This window comes from Coregonus lavaretus, assembly GCF_964263955.1.
Source record: "Coregonus lavaretus genome assembly, contig: HAP1_SCAFFOLD_405, whole genome shotgun sequence".
Taxonomy (NCBI): domain Eukaryota; kingdom Metazoa; phylum Chordata; class Actinopteri; order Salmoniformes; family Salmonidae; genus Coregonus; species Coregonus lavaretus.
The window spans coordinates 249,965-270,795 of record NW_028160816.1 but is presented as its reverse complement, the minus strand read 5'-3'; the positions used below and the strand labels follow the sequence as shown (position 1 = coordinate 270,795).

General features: G+C 45.9%; 1 pseudogene across 1 annotated transcript in view; it reads left to right on the top strand.

The window, feature by feature from the left end:
• Positions 1-841: 841 nt before the first annotated feature.
• LOC311121422 (hormonally up-regulated neu tumor-associated kinase homolog B-like) overlaps positions 842-20,831 on the top strand; it is a 69,270-nt pseudogene continuing 49,280 nt past the window's right edge. Inside the window, exons 1-4 of the transcript in view lie at positions 842-965; positions 1,146-1,440; positions 4,570-4,719; positions 8,102-8,157. The product of the transcript in view is annotated as a hormonally up-regulated neu tumor-associated kinase homolog B-like (transcript). The remainder of the gene's footprint in view (positions 966-1,145; positions 1,441-4,569; positions 4,720-8,101; positions 8,158-20,831) is intronic.

The following is a 20,831-nucleotide window of genomic DNA, read 5'->3' as shown; positions in this document are numbered from 1 at the left end:
AGACCAGTACAGGTTACTATATACAGGAGGGGATGGAGACAGACCAGTACAGGTTACTATATACAGGAGGGCATGGAGACAGACCAGTACAGGTTACTATATACAGGAGGGGATGGAGACAGACCAGGACAGGTTACTATATACAGTACAGGAGGGAATGGAGACAGACCAGTACAGGTTACTATATACAGTACAGGAGGGGTTTGGAGACAGACCAGTACAGGTTACTATATACAGGAGGGGATGGAGACAGACCAGTACAGGTTACTATATACAGTACAGGAGGGTATGGAGACAGACCAGTACAGGTTACTATATACAGGAGGGCATGGAGACAGACCAGTACAGGTTACTATATACAGTACAGGAGGGATGGAGACAGACCAGTACAGGTTACTATATACAGTACAGGAGGGAATGGAGACAGACCAGGACAGGTTACTATATACAGTACAGGAGGGAATGGAGACAGACCAGGACAGGTTACTATATACAGTACAGGAGGGAATGGAGACAGACCAGTACAGGTTACTATATACAGTACAGGAGGGTATGGAGACAGACCAGTACAGGTTACTATATACAGTACAGGAGGGCATGGAGACAGACCAGTACAGGTTACTATATACAGTACAGGAGGGAATGGAGACAGACCAGTACAGGTTACTATATACAGTACAGGAGGGTATGGAGACAGACCAGTACAGGTTGCTATATACAGTACAGGAGGGCATGGAGACAGACCAGTACAGGTTACTATATACAGTACAGGTTACTATATACAGTACAGGAGGGAATGGAGACAGACCAGTACAGGTTACTATATACAGTACAGGAGGGAATGGAGACAGACCAGTACAGGTTACTATATACAGTACAGGAGGGAATGGAGACAGACCAGGACAGGTTACTATATACAGTACAGGAGGGAATGGAGACAGACCAGTACAGGTTACTATATACAGTACAGGAGGGTATGGAGACAGACCAGTACAGGTTACTATATACAGGAGGGGATGGAGACAGACCAGGACAGGTAACTATATACAGTACAGGAGGGTATGGAGACAGACCAGTACAGGTTACTATATACAGTACAGGAGGGGATGGAGACAGACCAGTACAGGTTACTATATACAGTACAGGAGGGAATGGAGACAGACCAGGACAGGTTACTATATACAGTACAGGAGGGGATGGCGACAGGCTGTCCTGTGTCTATCAGACAGTCTAGACTTTTTCTCTCTCTTCTCCTCACCCCCTTACCCCCCAACCCGTTCCCCCCTCCCTGTCCCAGGTTGCAGTGAAGGTGATAGATAAGAGGAAGGCTAAGAAGGACTCTTATGTGACTAAGAACCTCCGTAGAGAGGGTCACATCCAACAGATGATCAGACACCCCAACATCACCCAGCTGCTGGACATCCTGGAGACTGACAACAGGTACTATACTATACTATACTATACTATACTATACTATACTATACTATACTATACTATACTATACTATACTATACTATACTATAGACTACTGGACATAATGGAGACTGACAACAGGTACTATACTATACTATACTATACTATACTATACTATACTATACTATACTATACTATACTATACTATACTATACTATACTATACTATACTATACTATGCTATAGACTACTGGACATACTGGAGACTGACAACAGGTACTATACTATACTATACTATACTATACTATACTATACTATACTATAGACTACTGGAAATACTGGAAACTGACAACAGGTACTATACTATACTATACTATACTATACTATACTATACTATACTATACTATACTATACTATACTATACTATATTATACTATACTATACTATAGACTACTGGACATACTGGAGACTGAGAACAGGTACTATACTATACTATACTATACTATACTATACTATACTATACTATACTATACTATAGACTACTGGACATACTGGAGACTGACAACAGGTACTATACTATACTATACTATACTATACTATACTATACTATACTATACTATACTATACTATAGACTACTGGACATACTGGAGACTGAGAACAGGTACTATACTATAGACTACATTTTTCCTATTTTGTTGTCTTACAACCTGGAATTAAAATTGATTTTTGGGGGGGTTTGTATCATTTGATTTACACTACATGCCTACGACTTTGAAGATGCAAAATATGTTTTCTTGTGAAACAAATAAGACAGAAAAACAGAAACCTTGAGCGTGCGTAACTATTCACCCCCCCCCCCAAAGTCAATACTTTGTAGAGCCACCCTTTGCAGCAATTACAGCTGCAAGTCTCTTGGGGTATGTCTCTATAAGCTTGGCACATCTAGCCACTGGGATTTTTGCCCATTCTTCAAGACAAAACTGCTCCAGCTCCTTCAAGTTGGATGGGTTCCGCTGGTGTACAGCAATCTTTAAGTCATACCACAGATTCTTAATTGGATTGAGGTCTGGGCTTTGACTAGGCCATTCCAAGAAATGTAAATGTTTCCCCTTAAACAACTTGAGTGTTGCTTTAGCAGTATGCTTAGGGTCATTGTCCTGCTGGAAGGTGAACCTTCGTCCCAGTCTCAAATCTCTGGAAGACTGAAACAGGTTTCCTGCAAGAATTTCTCTGTATTTAGCACCATCCATCATTCCTTCAATTCTGACCAGTTTCCCAGTCCCTGCCGATGAAAAACATCCCCACAGCATGATGCTGCCACCACCATGCTTCACTGTGGGGACGGTGTTCTCGGGGAGATGAGAGGTGTTGGGTTTGAGCCAGATATAGCATTTTCCTTGATGGCAAAAAAGCTCAATTTTAGTCTCATCTGACCAGAGTACCTTCTTCCATATGTTTGGGGAGTCTCCCACATGGCTTTTGGCGAACACCAAACGTGTTTGCTTATTTTTTTCTTTAAGCAATGGCTTTTTTCTGGCCACTCTTCTCTAAAGCCCAGCTCTGTGGAGTGTACGGCTTAAAGTGGTCCTATGGACAGATAGTCCAATCTCCGCTGTGGAGCTTTGCAGCTCCTTCAGGGTTATCTTTGGTCTCTTTGTTGCCTCTCTGATTAATGCCCTCCTTGCCTGGTCCGTGAGTATTGGTGGGCGGCCCTGTCTTGGCAGGTTTGTTGTGGTGCCATATTCTTTCCATTTTCTAATAATGGATTTAATGGTGCTCCATGGGATGTTCAAAGTTTCTGATATTTTTTAAAAACCCAACCCTGATCTGTACTTCTCCACAACTTTGTCTCTGACCTGTTTGGAGAGCTCCTTGGTCTTCATTGTGCCGCTCGCTTGGTGGTGTCCCTTGCTTAGTGGTGTTTCAGACTCTGGGGCCTTTCAGAACAGGTGTATATATACTCAGATCACGTGACACTTAAATAAAGTCCACCTGTGTGCAATCTAACTAATTATGTGACTTCTGAAGGTAATTGGTTGCACCAGATCTTATTTAGGGGCTTCATAGCAAAGGGGGTGAATACATATGCACGCACCAGTTTTCTGTAATTTATATTTTAGAATAATTTTAAATAAGTTATTTTTTTCATTTCACTTCACCAATTTGGACTATTTTGTGTATGTCCATTACATGAAATCCAAATAAAAATCCATTTAAATTTCAGGTTGTAATGCAACAAAATAGGAAAAACGCCAAGGGGGATGAATACTTTTGCAAGGCAAACCCAGCATCTGGTGATGCCTGTGGGTTCCAGACCCAGCATCTGGTGATGCCTGTGGGTTCCAGACCCAGCATCTGGTGATGCCTATGGGTTCCAGACCCAGCATCTGGTGATGCCTGTGGGTTCCAGACCCAGCATCTGGTGATGCCTATGGGTTCCAGACCCAGCATCAGGTGATGCCTGTGGGTTCCAGACCCAGCATCTGGTGATGCCTGTGGGTTCCAGACCCAGCATCTGGTGATGCCTGTGGGTTCCAGACCCAGCATCTGGTGATGCCTGTGGGTTCCAGACCCAGCATCTGGTGATGCCTGTGGGTTCCAGACCCAGCATCTGGTGATGCCTGTGGGTTCCAGACCCAGCATCTGGTGATGCCTATGGGTTCCAGACCCAGCATCTGGTGATGCCTGTGGGTTCCAGACCCAGCATCAGGTGATGCCTGTGGGTTCCAGACTTCAGGCAGTCATTGACTGCAAAGGATTTACAACCAAGTATTAAAACTCACAATTTAATTGATTATCTTAGTTTGTCCAATTACTTTTGAGACCCTGAAATTGGGTGGCTATGTATAAAATGGTTGTATTTCCTACACGGTTCAGACAATCATTTTGACAAAACCCTTAAATTAAAGATGAAAGTCTACACTTAAAGCACATCTTGATTGTTTCCTTTCAAATCCATTGTGGCGGCCTACAGAGACAAAATGATGCAAATTGTGTCACCATCCAAATACTGATGGACCTGACCGTATGGCCTGTCATCTATCTGTCATCATCAGTTACTACCTGGTGATGGAGATGTGTCCTGTCATCTATCTGTCATCATCAGTTACTACCTGGTGATGGAGATGTGTCCTGTCATCTATCTGTCATCATCAGTTACTACCTGGTGATGGAGTTGTGTCCTGGAGGAAACCTGATGAACCGGATCTACGATAAGAAGAAGCTGGACGAGAGAGAGACGCAGAAATATGTACGTCAGCTGGTGATGGCTGTGGAACATCTACACAGGGCCGGAGTGGTGCACAGGTGAGAGACAGACACACACACACACACACACACACACACACACACGGACACGCGCACACACACACACACACACACACACGGACACGCGCACACACACACACAGACACGGACACGCGCACACACATACGCACAGAGAGAGACAGATGCACACAAACACATGGACACACACACACATAAGGACACGCACGTGCACACACACACACACACACACGGACACGCGCACACACACACACACACACACACACAGAGACATAGATGCACACAAACACACACACACACACACACAGAGACATAGATGCACACAAACACACACACACACACACACAGACAGAGACATAGATGCACACAAACACACAAGGACACACATAAGGACACACGCACGCACACACACACACACACACACACACACACACACACACACACACACACACACACACACACACAGAGAGACATAGATGCACACAAACACATGGACACACACACACACACACACACATAAGGACACGTGCGCACACACACACACACACACACACACAGAGACATAGATGCACACAAACACATGGACACACACACATACGGATACGCGCACATACATACACACACACAGATTTTCAGCAAAGTATCAGCATATGCCATCTGTAATTAGACCATTTACTAATTGACTCTAATAGGGAGGAAAGCCAGAGTTATAAAGACTATATTATTCATACACTGCTCAAAAAAATAAAGGGAACACTAAAATAACACATCCTAGATCTGAATGAATGAAATAATCTTATTAAATACTTTTAACACAAAAATTATCAATGGAAATCAAATTTATCAACCCATGGAGGTCTGGATTTGGAGTCACCCTCAAAATTAAAGTGGAAAACCACACTACAGGCTGATCCAACTTTGATGTAATGTCCTTAAAACAAGTCAAAATGAGGCTCGGTAGTGTGTGTGGCCTCCACGTGCCTGTATGACCTCCCTACAACGCCTGGGCATGCTCCTGATGAGGTGGCGGATGGTCTCCTGAGGGATCTCCTCCCAGACCTGGACTAAAGCATCCGCCAACTCCTGGACAGTCTGTGGTGCAACGTGGCGTTGGTGGATGGAGCGAGACATGGTCCCAGATGTGCTCAATTGGATTCAGGTCTGAGGAACGGGCGGGCCAGTCCATAGCATCAATTCCTTCCTCTTGCAGGAACTGCTGACACACTCCAGCCACATGAGGTCTAGCATTGTCTTGCATTAGGAGGAACCCAGGGCCAACCGCACCAGCATATGGTCTCACAAGGGGTCTGAGGATCTCATCTCGGTACCTAATGGCAGTCAGGCTACCTCTGGCGAGCACATGGAGGGCTGTGCGGCCCCCAAATAAATGCCACCCCACACCATGACTGACCCACCGCCAAACCGGTCATGCTGGAGGATGTTGCAGGCAGCAGAACGTTCTCCACGGCGTCTCCAGACTCTGTCACGTCTGTCACATGTGCTCAGTGTGAACCTGCTTTCATCTGTGAAGAGCACAGGGTGCCAGTGGCGAATTTGCCAATCTTGGTGTTCTCTGGCAAATGCCAAACGTCCTGCATGGTGTTGGGCTGTAAGCTCATACCACCCTCATGGAGTCTGTTTCTGACCGTTTGAGCAGACACATGCACATTTGTGGCCTGCTGGAGGTCATTTTGTAGGGCTCTGGCAGTGCTCCTCCTGCTCCTCCTTGCACAAAGGCGGAGGTAGCAGTCCTGCTGCTGGGTTGTTGCCCTCCTACGGCCTCCTCCACGTCTCCTGATGTACTGGCCTGTCTCCTGGTAGTGCCTCCATGCTCTGGACACTACGCTGACAGACACAGCAAACCTTCTTGCCACAGCTCGCATTGATGTGCCATCCTGGATGAGCTGCACTACCTGAGCCACTTGTGTGGGTTGTAGACTCCGTCTCATGCTACCACTAGAGTGAAAGCACCGCCAGCATTCAAAAGTGACCAAAACATCATCCAGGAAGCATAGGAACTGAGAAGTGGTCTGTGGTCACCACCTGCAAAACCAGTCCTTTATTGGGGGTGTCTTGCTAATTGCCTATAATTTCCACCTGTTGTCTATTCCATTTGCACAACAGCATGTGACATTTATTGTCAATCAGTGTTGCTTCCTAAGTGGACAGTTTGATTTCACAGAAGTGTGATTGACTTGGAGTTACATTGTGTTGTTTAAGTGTTCCCTTTATTTTTTTGAGCAGTGTACTTTAGACTTTGATAACATTTGGCCCGAGTCAAGTGCAACACAGTGGTGGCCCATTTCAGATCGGGGGAACAAATGTAACACATTTTCCATTCATAAATAAAAAAAAACTACAGCAGAAATCTCTATATGGGAAGATCTGAGGTTGATTGTTGGCTAGCTTGGGAATCAAAGTAGTATGGAGACATCAACATATAGAGATGGTCTATGTAGATACAGTTGAACACACACACACACACACACACACACACACACACACACACACACACACACACACATACACACATACACATACACACACACACACACACACACACACACACACACACACATACATACACATACATAGTTGAACAAGATTAATATAAGACTAGGGGGTAAGAAGAGACAATAGGATTCAACTGGAAGCAACTGGAAGCAACTGGAAGCAACTGGAAGCAACTGGAAGCAACTGGAAGCAACTGGAAGCAACTGCCACGACACACATTGACAGGTGGTCACAGTGTGTGTGTGGTGACTGTGCTGATAAGGTCCTATGTAAAACCCTGGTGATATGGAAACCCTGGTGATATGGAAACCCTGATGATATGGAAACCCTGGTGATAGCAGGGAAGTAGCTCAGTTGGTAGAGCATGGCGTTTGCAACACCAGGGTTGTGGGTTCGATTCCCACGGGGGGCCAGTATGAAAAAAATAATAAAAAATAAAATAATAATAATAATAATGTATGCACTAACTGTAAGTCGCTCTGGATAAGAGCGTCTGCTAAATGACGTAAATGTAAAAATGTAAATGTGATATGGAAACCCTGGTGATATGGAAACCCTGGTGATATGGAAACCCTGGTGATATGGAAAGCCTGGTGATATGGAAACCCTGGTGATATGGAAACCCTGGTGATATGGAAACCCTGGTGATATGTAAACCCTGGTGATATGGAAACCCTGGTGATATGGAAACCCTGGTGATATGGAAACCCTGGTGATATGTAAACCCTGGTGATATGTAAACCCTGGTGATATGGAAACCCTGGTGATATGTAAACCCTGGTGATATGTAAACCCTGGTGATATGTAAACCCTGGTGATATGGTAACCCTGGTGATATGTAAACCCTGGTGTTCTGTGTTGTGTTGACCTCTATGTGTCTGTCTCACAGGGACCTGAAGATTGAAAACCTGCTGTTGGATGAACAGGACCACATTAAGCTCATAGGTAGCTCTACACCCCAACCAACTGGTCACTTAAAACAACCCCTAATGGGTCACTGTGTGAAAGTGTATCTTATCTGTAACGAAGTCAGCTACAAAAGTTCCAATCCCACGACAGGAAGAGATAAAGCTTGAACTATTCCAGGAGTTAAAGTTCTCCGCTAAACAAACAGACAAAAGATGACAACACAGCTAGCTTCCAGAAGCTGGGTCAGTCAGAACCTCTGGTTCCTCTAGTCTACAGTAACAGGATATTTCAGGGGTACAGACCTCTAGTCTACAGTAACAGGATATTTCATGGGGGGCAGACCTCTAGTCTATAGTAACAGGATATTTCAGGGGTACAGACCTCTAGTCTCCAGTAACAGGATATTTCAGGGGGGACAGACCTCTAGTCTACAGTAACAGGATATTTCAGGGGGGGCAGACCTATAGTCTACAGTAACAGGATATTTCAGGGGTACAGATCTCTAGTCTACAGTAACAGGATATTTCAGGGGGGCAGACCTCTAGTCTACAGTAACAGGATATTTCAGGGGGGGCAGACCTCTAGTCTACAGTAACAGGATATTTCAGGGGTACAGACCTCTAGTCTCCAGTAACAGGATATTTCAGGGGGGACAGACCTCTAGTCTACAGTAACAGGATATTTCAGGGGGGGCAGACCTATAGTCTACAGTAACAGGATATTTCAGGGGTACAGATCTCTAGTCTACAGTAACAGGATATTTCAGGGGGGCAGACCTCTAGTCTACAGTAACAGGATATTTCAGGGGTACAGACCTCTAGTCTACAGTAACAGGATATTTCAGGGGGGCAGACCTCTAGTCTACAGTAACAGGATATTTCAGGGGTACAGACCTCTAGTCTACAGTAACAGGATATTTCAGGGGTACAGACCTCTAGTCTACAGTAACAGGATATTTCATGGGGGGCAGACCTCTAGTCTCCAGTAACAGGATATTTCAGGGGTACAGACCTCTAGTCTACAGTAACAGGATATTTCAGGGGGGGCAGACCTCTAGTCTACAGTAACAGGATATTTCAGGGGGGCAGACCTCTAGTCTACAGTAACAGGATATTTCAGGGGTACAGACCTCTAGTCTACAGTAACAGGATATTTCAGGGGTACAGATCTCTAGTCTACAGTAACAGGATATTTCAGGGGTACAGATCTCTAGTCTACAGTAACAGGATATTTCAGGGGTACAGACCTCTAGTCTACAGTAACAGGATATTTCAGGGGGGGGGGCAGACCTCTAGTCTACAGTAACAGGATATTTCAGGGGTACAGACCTCTAGTCTCCAGTAACAGGATATTTCAGGGGGGGCAGACCTCTAGTCTACAGTAACAGGATATTTCAGGGGGGGCAGACCTCTAGTCTACAGTAACAGGATATTTCAGGGGTACAGACCTCTAGTCTACAGTAACAGGATATTTCAGGGGTACAGACCTATAGTCTACAGTAACAGGATATTTCAGGGGTACAGACCTCTAGTCTACAGTAACAGGATATTTCAGGGGGGGCAGACCTCTAGTCTACAGTAACAGGATATTTCAGGGGTACAGACCTCTAGTCTACAGTAACAGGATATTTCAGGGGGGGGGGGCAGACCTCTAGTCTACAGTAACAGGATATTTCAGGGGTACAGACCTCTAGTCTACAGTAACAGGATATTTCAGGGGGGGCAGACCTCTAGTCTACAGTAACAGGATATTTCAGGGGGGGCAGACCTCTAGTCTACAGTAACAGGATATTTCAGGGGTACAGACCTCTAGTCTACAGTAACAGGATATTTCAGGGGTACAGACCTCTAGTCTACAGTAACAGGATATTTCAGGGAGGGGGCAGACCTCTAGTCTACAGTAACAGGATATTTCAGGGGTACAGACCTCTAGTCTACAGTAACAGGATATTTCAGGGGTACAGACCTCTAGTCTACAGTAACAGGATATTTCAGGGGGGCAGACCTCTAGTCTACAGTAACAGGATATTTCAGGGGGGGCAGACCTATAGTCTACAGTAACAGGATATTTCAGGGGTACAGATCTCTAGTCTACAGTAACAGGATATTTCAGGGGGGCAGACCTCTAGTCTACAGTAACAGGATATTTCAGGGGTACAGACCTCTAGTCTACAGTAACATGATATTTCAGGGGGGCAGACCTCTAGTCTACAGTAACAGGATATTTCAGGAGTACAGACCTCTAGTCTACAGTAACAGGATATTTCAGGGGTACAGAACTCTAGTCTACAGTAACAGGATATTTCATGGGGGGCAGACCTCTAGTCTCCAGTAACAGGATATTTCAGGGGTACAGACCTCTAGTCTACAGTAACAGGATATTTCAGGGGGGGCAGACCTCTAGTCTACAGTAACAGGATATTTCAGGGGGGCAGACCTCTAGTCTACAGTAACAGGATATTTCAGGGGTACAGACCTCTAGTCTACAGTAACAGGATATTTCAGGGGTACAGATCTCTAGTCTACAGTAACAGCATATTTCAGGGGTACAGATCTCTAGTCTACAGTAACAGGATATTTCAGGGGTACAGACCTCTAGTCTACAGTAACAGGATATTTCAGGGGGGGGGGCAGACCTCTAGTCTACAGTAACAGGATATTTCAGGGGTACAGACCTCTAGTCTCCAGTAACAGGATATTTCAGGGGGGGCAGACCTCTAGTCTACAGTAACAGGATATTTCAGGGGGGGCAGACCTCTAGTCTACAGTAACAGGATATTTCAGGGGTACAGACCTCTAGTCTACAGTAACAGGATATTTCAGGGGTACAGACCTATAGTCTACAGTAACAGGATATTTCAGGGGTACAGACCTCTAGTCTACAGTAACAGGATATTTCAGGGGGGGGGGGCAGACCTCTAGTCTACAGTAACAGGATATTTCAGGGGTACAGACCTCTAGTCTACAGTAACAGGATATTTCAGGGGGGGCAGACCTCTAGTCTACAGTAACAGGATATTTCAGGGGGGGCAGACCTCTAGTCTACAGTAACAGGATATTTCAGGGGTACAGACCTCTAGTCTACAGTAACAGGATATTTCAGGGGTACAGACCTCTAGTCTACAGTAACAGGATATTTCAGGGGGGGGCAGACCTCTAGTCTACAGTAACAGGATATTTCAGGGGTACAGACCTCTAGTCTACAGTAACAGGATATTTCAGGGGTACAGACCTCTAGTCTACAGTAACAGGATATTTCAGGGGGGGCAGACCTCTAGTCTACAGTAACAGGATATTTCAGGGGGGGCAGACCTATAGTCTACAGTAACAGGATATTTCAGGGGGGGCAGACCTCTAGTCTACAGTAACAGGATATTTCAGGGGGGGCAGACCTCTAGTCTACAGTAACAGGATATTTCAGGGGGGGGTACAGACCTCTAGTCTACAGTAACAGGATATTTCAGGGGGGGGTACAGACCTCTAGTCTACAGTAACAGGATATTTCAGGGGTACAGACCTCTAGTCTCCAGTAACAGGATATTTCAGGGGTACAGACCTCTAGTCTCCAGTAACAGGATATTTCAGGGGGGGCAGACCTCTAGTCTACAGTAACAGGATATTTCAGGGGTACAGACCTCTAGTCTCCAGTAACAGGATATTTCAGGGGTACAGACCTCTTGTCTACAGTAACAGGATATTTCAGGGGTACAGACCTCTAGTCTACAGTAACAGGATATTTCAGGGGGGGCAGACCTCTAGTCTCCAGTAACAGGATATTTCAGGGGTACAGACCTCTAGTCTACAGTAACAGGATATTTCAGGGGTACAGACCTCTAGTCTACAGTAACAGGATATTTCAGGGGGGGCAGACCTCTAGTCTACAGTAACAGGATATTTCAGGGGTACAGACCTCTAGTCTACAGTAACAGGATATTTCAGGGGGGGCAGACCTCTAGTCTACAGTAACAGGATATTTCAGGGGTACAGACCTCTAGTCTACAGTAACAGGATATTTCAGGGGTACAGACCTCTAGTCTACAGTAACAGGATATTTCAGGGGGGGGGTACAGACCTCTAGTCTACAGTAACAGGATATTTCAGGGGTACAGACCTCTAGTCTCCAGTAACAGGATATTTCAGGGGGGACAGACCTCTAGTCTACAGTAACAGGATATTTCAGGGGGGGGGGCAGACCTCTAGTCTACAGTAACAGGATATTTCAGGGGGGGCAGACCTCTAGTCTACAGTAACAGGATATTTCAGGGGGGGCAGACCTCTAGTCTCCAGTAACAGGATATTTCAGGGGTACAGACCTCTAGTCTACAGTAACAGGATATTTCAGGCGTACAGACCTCTAGTCTACAGTAACAGGATATTTCAGGGGGGGCAGACCTCTAGTCTACAGTAACAGGATATTTCAAGGGGGGCAGACCTCTAGTCTACAGTAACAGGATATTTCATGGGGGGCAGACCTCTAGTCTACAGTAACAGGATATTTCAGGGGTACAGACCTCTAGTCTACAGTAACAGGATATTTCAGGGGGGGCAGACCTCTAGTCTACAGTAACAGGATATTTCAGGGGGGGGGGCAGACCTCTAGTCTACAGTAACATGATATTTCAGGGGGGGGGCAGACCTCTAGTCTACAGTAACATGATATTTCAGGGGGGGCAGACCTCTAGTCTACAGTAACAGGATATTTCAGGGGGGGCAGACCTCTAGTCTACAGTAACAGGATATTTCAGGGGTACGGACCTCTAGTCTACAGTAACAGGATATTTCAGGGGTACAGATCTCTAGTCTACAGTAACAGGATATTTCAGGGGTACAGATCTCTAGTCTACAGTAACAGGATATTTCAGGGGTACAGACCTCTAGTCTACAGTAACAGGATATTTCAGGGGGGGGGGCAGACCTCTAGTCTACAGTAACAGGATATTTCAGGGGTACAGACCTCTAGTCTCCAGTAACAGGATATTTCAGGGGGGGCAGACCTCTAGTCTACAGTAACAGGATATTTCAGGGGGGGCAGACCTCTAGTCTACAGTAACAGGATATTTCAGGGGTACAGACCTCTAGTCTACAGTAACAGGATATTTCAGGGGTACAGACCTATAGTCTACAGTAACAGGATATTTCAGGGGTACAGACCTCTAGTCTACAGTAACAGGATATTTCAGGGGGGGCAGACCTCTAGTCTACAGTAACAGGATATTTCAGGGGTACAGACCTCTAGTCTACAGTAACAGGATATTTCAGGGGGGGGGCAGACCTCTAGTCTACAGTAACAGGATATTTCAGGGGTACAGACCTCTAGTCTACAGTAACAGGATATTTCAGGGGGGGCAGACCTCTAGTCTACAGTAACAGGATATTTCAGGGGTACAGACCTCTAGTCTACAGTAACAGGATATTTCAGGGGTACAGACCTCTAGTCTACAGTAACAGGATATTTCAGGGGGGGGGCAGACCTCTAGTCTACAGTAACAGGATATTTCAGGGGTACAGACCTCTAGTCTACAGTAACAGGATATTTCAGGGGTACAGACCTCTAGTCTACAGTAACAGGATATTTCAGGGGGGGCAGACCTCTAGTCTACAGTAACAGGATATTTCAGGGGGGGCAGACCTATAGTCTACAGTAACAGGATATTTCAGGGGGGGCAGACCTCTAGTCTACAGTAACAGGATATTTCAGGGGGGGCAGACCTCTAGTCTACAGTAACAGGATATTTCAGGGGGGGGTACAGACCTCTAGTCTACAGTAACAGGATATTTCAGGGGTACAGACCTCTAGTCTCCAGTAACAGGATATTTCAGGGGTACAGACCTCTAGTCTCCAGTAACAGGATATTTCAGGGGGGGCAGACCTCTAGTCTACAGTAACAGGATATTTCAGGGGTACAGACCTCTAGTCTCCAGTAACAGGATATTTCAGGGGTACAGACCTCTTGTCTACAGTAACAGGATATTTCAGGGGTACAGACCTCTAGTCTACAGTAACAGGATATTTCAGGGGGGGCAGACCTCTAGTCTCCAGTAACAGGATATTTCAGGGGTACAGACCTCTAGTCTACAGTAACAGGATATTTCAGGGGTACAGACCTCTAGTCTACAGTAACAGGATATTTCAGGGGGGGCAGACCTCTAGTCTACAGTAACAGGATATTTCAGGGGTACAGACCTCTAGTCTACAGTAACAGGATATTTCAGGGGGGGCAGACCTCTAGTCTACAGTAACAGGATATTTCAGGGGTACAGACCTCTAGTCTACAGTAACAGGATATTTCAGGGGTACAGACCTCTAGTCTACAGTAACAGGATATTTCAGGGGGGGGGTACAGACCTCTAGTCTACAGTAACAGGATATTTCAGGGGTACAGACCTCTAGTCTCCAGTAACAGGATATTTCAGGGGGGACAGACCTCTAGTCTACAGTAACAGGATATTTCAGGGGGGGGGGCAGACCTCTAGTCTACAGTAACAGGATATTTCAGGGGGGGCAGACCTCTAGTCTACAGTAACAGGATATTTCAGGGGGGGCAGACCTCTAGTCTCCAGTAACAGGATATTTCAGGGGTACAGACCTCTAGTCTACAGTAACAGGATATTTCAGGCGTACAGACCTCTAGTCTACAGTAACAGGATATTTCAGGGGGGGCAGACCTCTAGTCTACAGTAACAGGATATTTCAAGGGGGGCAGACCTCTAGTCTACAGTAACAGGATATTTCATGGGGGGCAGACCTCTAGTCTACAGTAACAGGATATTTCAGGGGTACAGACCTCTAGTCTACAGTAACAGGATATTTCAGGGGGGGCAGACCTCTAGTCTACAGTAACAGGATATTTCAGGGGGGGGGGCAGACCTCTAGTCTACAGTAACATGATATTTCAGGGGGGGGGGGCAGACCTCTAGTCTACAGTAACATGATATTTCAGGGGGGGCAGACCTCTAGTCTACAGTAACAGGATATTTCAGGGGGGGCAGACCTCTAGTCTACAGTAACAGGATATTTCAGGGGTACGGACCTCTAGTCTACAGTAACAGGATATTTCAGGGGTACAGACCTCTAGTCTCCAGTAACAGGATATTTCAGGGGTACAGACCTCTAGTCTCCAGTAACAGGATATTTCAGGGGTACAGACCTCTAGTCTATAGTAACAAGATATTTCAGGGGTACAGACCTCTAGTCTACAGTAACAGGATATTTCAGGGGTACAGACCTCTAGTCTACAGTAACAGGATATTTCAGGGGTACAGACCTCTAGTCTACAGTAACAGGATATTTCAGGGGGGGGTACAGACCTCTAGTCTACAGTAACGGGATATTTCAGGGGTACAGACCTCTAGTCTCCAGTAACAGGATATTTCAGGGGGGACAGACCTCTAGTCTCCAGTAACAGGATATTTCAGGGGGGGCAGACCTCTAGTCTCCAGTACCAGGATATTTCAGGGGTACAGACCTCTAGTCTATAGTAACAGGATATTTCAGGGGTACAGACCTCTAGTCTACAGTAACAGGATATTTCAGGGGTACAGACCTCTAGTCTACAGTAACAGGATATTTCAGGGGTACAGACCTCTAGTCTACAGTAACAGGATATTTCAGGGGGGGGTACAGACCTCTAGTCTACAGTAACAGGATATTTCAGGGGGGGCAGACCTCTAGCCTCCAGTAACAGGATATTTCAGGGGTACAGACCTCTAGTCTACAGAAACAGGATATTTCAGGGGTACAGACCTCTAGTCTCCAGTAACAGGATATTTCAGGGGTACAGACCTCTAGTCTCCAGTAACAGGATATTTCAGGGGTACAGACCTCTAGTCTACAGTAACAGGATATTTCAAGGGTACAGACCTCTAGTCTACAGTAACAGGATATTTCAGGGGTACAGACCTCTAGTCTACAGTAACAGGATATTTCAGGGGTACATACCTCTAGTCTACAGTAACAGGATATTTGAAGGGGGGGCAGACCTCTAGTCTCCAGTAACAGGATATTTCAGGGGTACAGACCTCTAGTCTACAGTAACAGGATATTTCAGGGGTACAGACCTCTAGTCTACAGTAACAGGATATTTCATGGGGGGCAGACCTCTAGTCTACAGTAACAGGATATTTCAGGGGTACAGACCTCTAGTCTACAGTAAAAGGATATTTCAGGGGGGGCAGACCTCTAGTCTACAGTAACAGGATATTTCAGGGGGGGCAGACCTCTAGTCTACAGTAACAGGATATTTCAGGGGTACAGACCTCTAGTCTACAGTAACAGGATATTTCAGGGGTACAGACCTCTAGTCTACAGTAACAGGATATTTCAGGGGTACAGACCTCTAGTCTACAGTAACAGGATATTTCAGGGGTACAGACCTCTAGTGTACAGTAACAGGATATTTCAGGGGTACAGACCTCTGGTCTACAGTAACAGGATATTTCAGGGGTACAGACCTCTAGTCTCCAGTAACAGGATATTTCAGGGGGGGCAGACCTCTAGTCTACAGTAACAGGATATTTCAGGGGTACAGACCTCTAGTCTACAGTAACAGGATATTTCATGGGGGGCAGACCTCTAGTCTACATTAACAGGATATTTCAGGGGGGGGCAGACCTCTAGTCTACAGTAACAGGATATTTCAGGGGTACAGACCTCTAGTCTACAGTAACAGAATATTTCATGGGGGGCAGACCTCTAGTCTACAGTAACAGGATATTTCAGGGGGGGGGGGGGGGGCAGACCTCTAGTCTACAGTACCAGGATATTTCAGGGGTACAGACGTCTAGTCTCCAGTATCAGGATATTTCATGGGGGGCAGACCTCTAGTCTACAGTAACAGGATATTTCAGGGGTACAGACCTCTAGTCTACAGTAACAGGATATTTCAGGGGGGCAGACCTCTAGTCTACAGTAACAGGATATTTCAGGGGGGGCAGACCTCTAGTCTACAGTAACAGGATATTTCAGGGGGGGCAGACCTCTAGTCTACAGTAACAGGATATTTCAGGGGTACAGACCTCTAGTCTACAGTAACATGATAATTCAGGTGTACAGACCTCTAGTCTACAGTATCAGGATATTTCAGGGGTACAGACCTCTAGTCTACAGTAACAGGATATTTCAGGGGGGGCAGACCTCTAGTCTCCAGTAACAGGATATTTCAGGGGAGGCAGACCTCTAGTCCACAGTAACAGGATATTTCAGGGGTACAGACCTCTAGTCTCCAGTAACAGGATATTTCATGGGGGGCAGACCTCTAGTCTACAGTAACAGGATATTTCAGGGGGGGCAGACCTCTAGTCTACAGTAACAGGATATTTCAGGGGGGGCAGACCTCTAGTCTACAGTAACAGGATATTTCAGGGGTACAGACCTCTAGTCTACAGTAACAGGATATTTCAGGGGTACAGACCTATAGTCTACAGTAACAGGATATTTCAGGGGTGGCAGACCTCTAGTCTACAGTAACAGGATATTTCAGGGGGGGCAGACCTCTAGTCTACAGTAACAGGATATTTCAGGGGGGGCAGACCTCTAGTCTACAGTAACAGGATATTTCAGGGGTACAGACCTCTAGTCTACAGTAACAGGATATTTCAGGGGTACAGACCTATAGTCTACAGTAATAGGATATTTCAGGGGTACAGACCTCTAGTCTACAGTAACAGGATATTTCAGGGGTACAGACCTATAGTCTACAGTAATAGGATATTTCAGGGGTACAGACCTCTAGTCTACAGTAACAGGATATTTCAGGGGGGGCAGACCTCTAGTCTACAGTAACAGGATATTTCAGGGGTACAGACCTCTAGTCTACAGTAACAGGATATTTCAGGGGGGGGGCAGACCTCTAGTCTACAGTAACAGGATATTTCAGGGGGGGCAGACCTCTAGTCTACAGTAACAGGATATTTCAGGGGGGGCAGACCTCTAGTCTACAGTAACAGGATATTTCAGGGGTACAGACCTCTAGTCTACAGTAACAGGATATTTCAGGGGGGGGGGGCAGACCTCTAGTCTACAGTAACAGGATATTTCAGGGGTACAGACCTCTAGTCTACAGTAACAGGATATTTCAGGGGGGGCAGACCTCTAGTCTACAGTAACAGGATATTTCAGGGGGGGCAGACCTATAGTCTACAGTAACAGGATATTTCAGGGGGGGCAGACCTCTAGTCTACAGTAACAGGATATTTCAGGGGGGGCAGACCTCTAGTCTACAGTAACAGGATATTTCAGGGGGGGGGGCAGACCTCTAGTCTACAGTAACAGGATATTTCAGGGGTACAGACCTCTAGTCTACAGTAACAGGATATTTCAGGGGGGGCAGACCTCTAGTCTACAGTAACAGGATATTTCAGGGGGGGCAGACCTATAGTCTACAGTAACAGGATATTTCAGGGGGGGCAGACCTCTAGTCTACAGTAACAGGATATTTCAGGGGGGGCAGACCTCTAGTCTACAGTAACAGGATATTTCAGGGGGGGGGTACAGACCTCTAGTCTACAGTAACAGGATATTTCAGGGGTACAGACCTCTAGTCTCCAGTAACAGGATATTTCAGGGGTACAGACCTCTAGTCTCCAGTAACAGGATATTTCAGGGGGGACAGACCTCTAGTCTACAGTATCAGGATATTTCAGGGGTACAGACCTCTAGTCTCCAGTAACAGGATATTTCAGGGGTACAGACCTCTTGTCTACAGTAACAGGATATTTCAGGGGTACAGACCTCTAGTCTCCAGTAACAGGATATTTCAGGGGTACAGACCTCTAGTCTACAGTAACAGGATATTTCAGGGGTACAGACCTCTAGTCTACAGTAACAGGATATTTCAGGGGGGGCAGACCTCTAGTCTACAGTAACAGGATATTTCAGGGGTACAGACCTCTAGTCTACAGTAACAGGATATTTCAGGGGGGGCAGACCTCTAGTCTACAGTAACAGGATATTTCAGGGGTACAGACCTCTAGTCTACAGTAACAGGATATTTCAGGGGTACAGACCTCTAGTCTACAGTAACAGGATATTTCAGGGGGGGGGTACAGACCTCTAGTCTACAGTAACAGGATATTTCAGGGGTACAGACCTCTAGTCTCCAGTAACAGGATATTTCAGGGGGGACAGACCTCTAGTCTACAGTAACAGGATATTTCAGGGGGGGGGGCAGACCTCTAGTCTACAGTAACAGGATATTTCAGGGGGGGCAGACCTCTAGTCTACAGTAACAGGGTATTTCAGGGGGGGCAGACCTCTAGTCTACAGTAACAGGATATTTCAGGGGTACAGACCTCTAGTCTACAGTAACAGGATATTTCAGGCGTACAGACCTCTAGTCTACAGTAACAGGATATTTCAGGGGGGGCAGACCTCTAGTCTACAGTAACAGGATATTTCAAGGGGGGCAGACCTCTAGTCTACAGTAACAGGATATTTCATGGGGGGCAGACCTCTAGTCTACACTTACAGGATATTTCAGGGGTACAGACCTCTAGTCTACAGTAACAGGATATTTCAGGGGGGGCAGACCTCTAGTCTACAGTAACAGGATATTTCAGGGGTACAGACCTCTAGTCTACAGTAACAGGATATTTCAGGGGTACAGACCTCTAGTCTACAGTAACAGGATATTTCAGGGGTACAGACCTCTAGTCTACAGTAACAGGATATTTCAGGGGTACAGACCTCTAGTCTACAGTTACAGGATATTTCAGGGGTACAGACCTCTAGTGTACAGTAACAGGATATTTCAGGGGTACTGACCTCTAGTGTACAGTAACAGGATATTTCAGGGGTACAGACCTCTAGTCTCCAGTAACAGGATATTTCAGGGGGGACAGACCTCTAGTCTACAGTAACAGGATATTTCAGGGGGGGGGGGCAGACCTCTAGTCTACAGTAACATGATATTTCAGGGGGGGCAGACCTCTAGTCTACAGTAACAGGATATTTCAGGGGTACGGACCTCTAGTCTACAGTAACAGGATATTTCAGGGGTACAGACCTCTAGTCTCCAGTAACAGGATATTTCAGGGGTACAGACCTCTAGTCTCCAGTACCAGGATATTTCAGGGGTACAGACCTCTAGTCTATAGTAACAGGATATTTCACGGGTACAGACCTCTAGTCTACAGTAACAGGATATTTCAGGGGTACAGACCTCTAGTCTACAGTAACAGGATATTTCAGGGGTACAGACCTCTAGTTTACAGTAACAGGATATTTCAGGGGGGGGTACAGACCTCTAGTCTACAGTAACAGGATATTTCAGGGGTACAGACCTCTAGTCTCCAGTAACAGGATATTTCAGGGGGGACAGACCTCTAGTCTCCAGTAACAGGATATTTCAGGGGTACAGACCTCTAGTCTCCAGTACCAGGATATTTCAGGGGTACAGACCTCTAGTCTATAGTAACAGGATATTTCAGGGGTACAGACCTCTAGTCTACAGTAACAGGATATTTCAGGGGTACAGACCTCTAGTCTACAGTAACAGGATATTTCAGGGGTACAGACCTCTAGTCTACAGTAACAGGATATTTCAGGGGGGGGTACAGACCTCTAGTCTACAGTAACAGGATATTTCAGGGGGGGCAGACCTCTAGCCTCCAGTAACAGGATATTTCAGGGGTACAGACCTCTAGTCTACAGAAACAGGATATTTCAGGGGTACAGACCTCTAGTCTCCAGTAACAGGATATTTCAGGGGTACA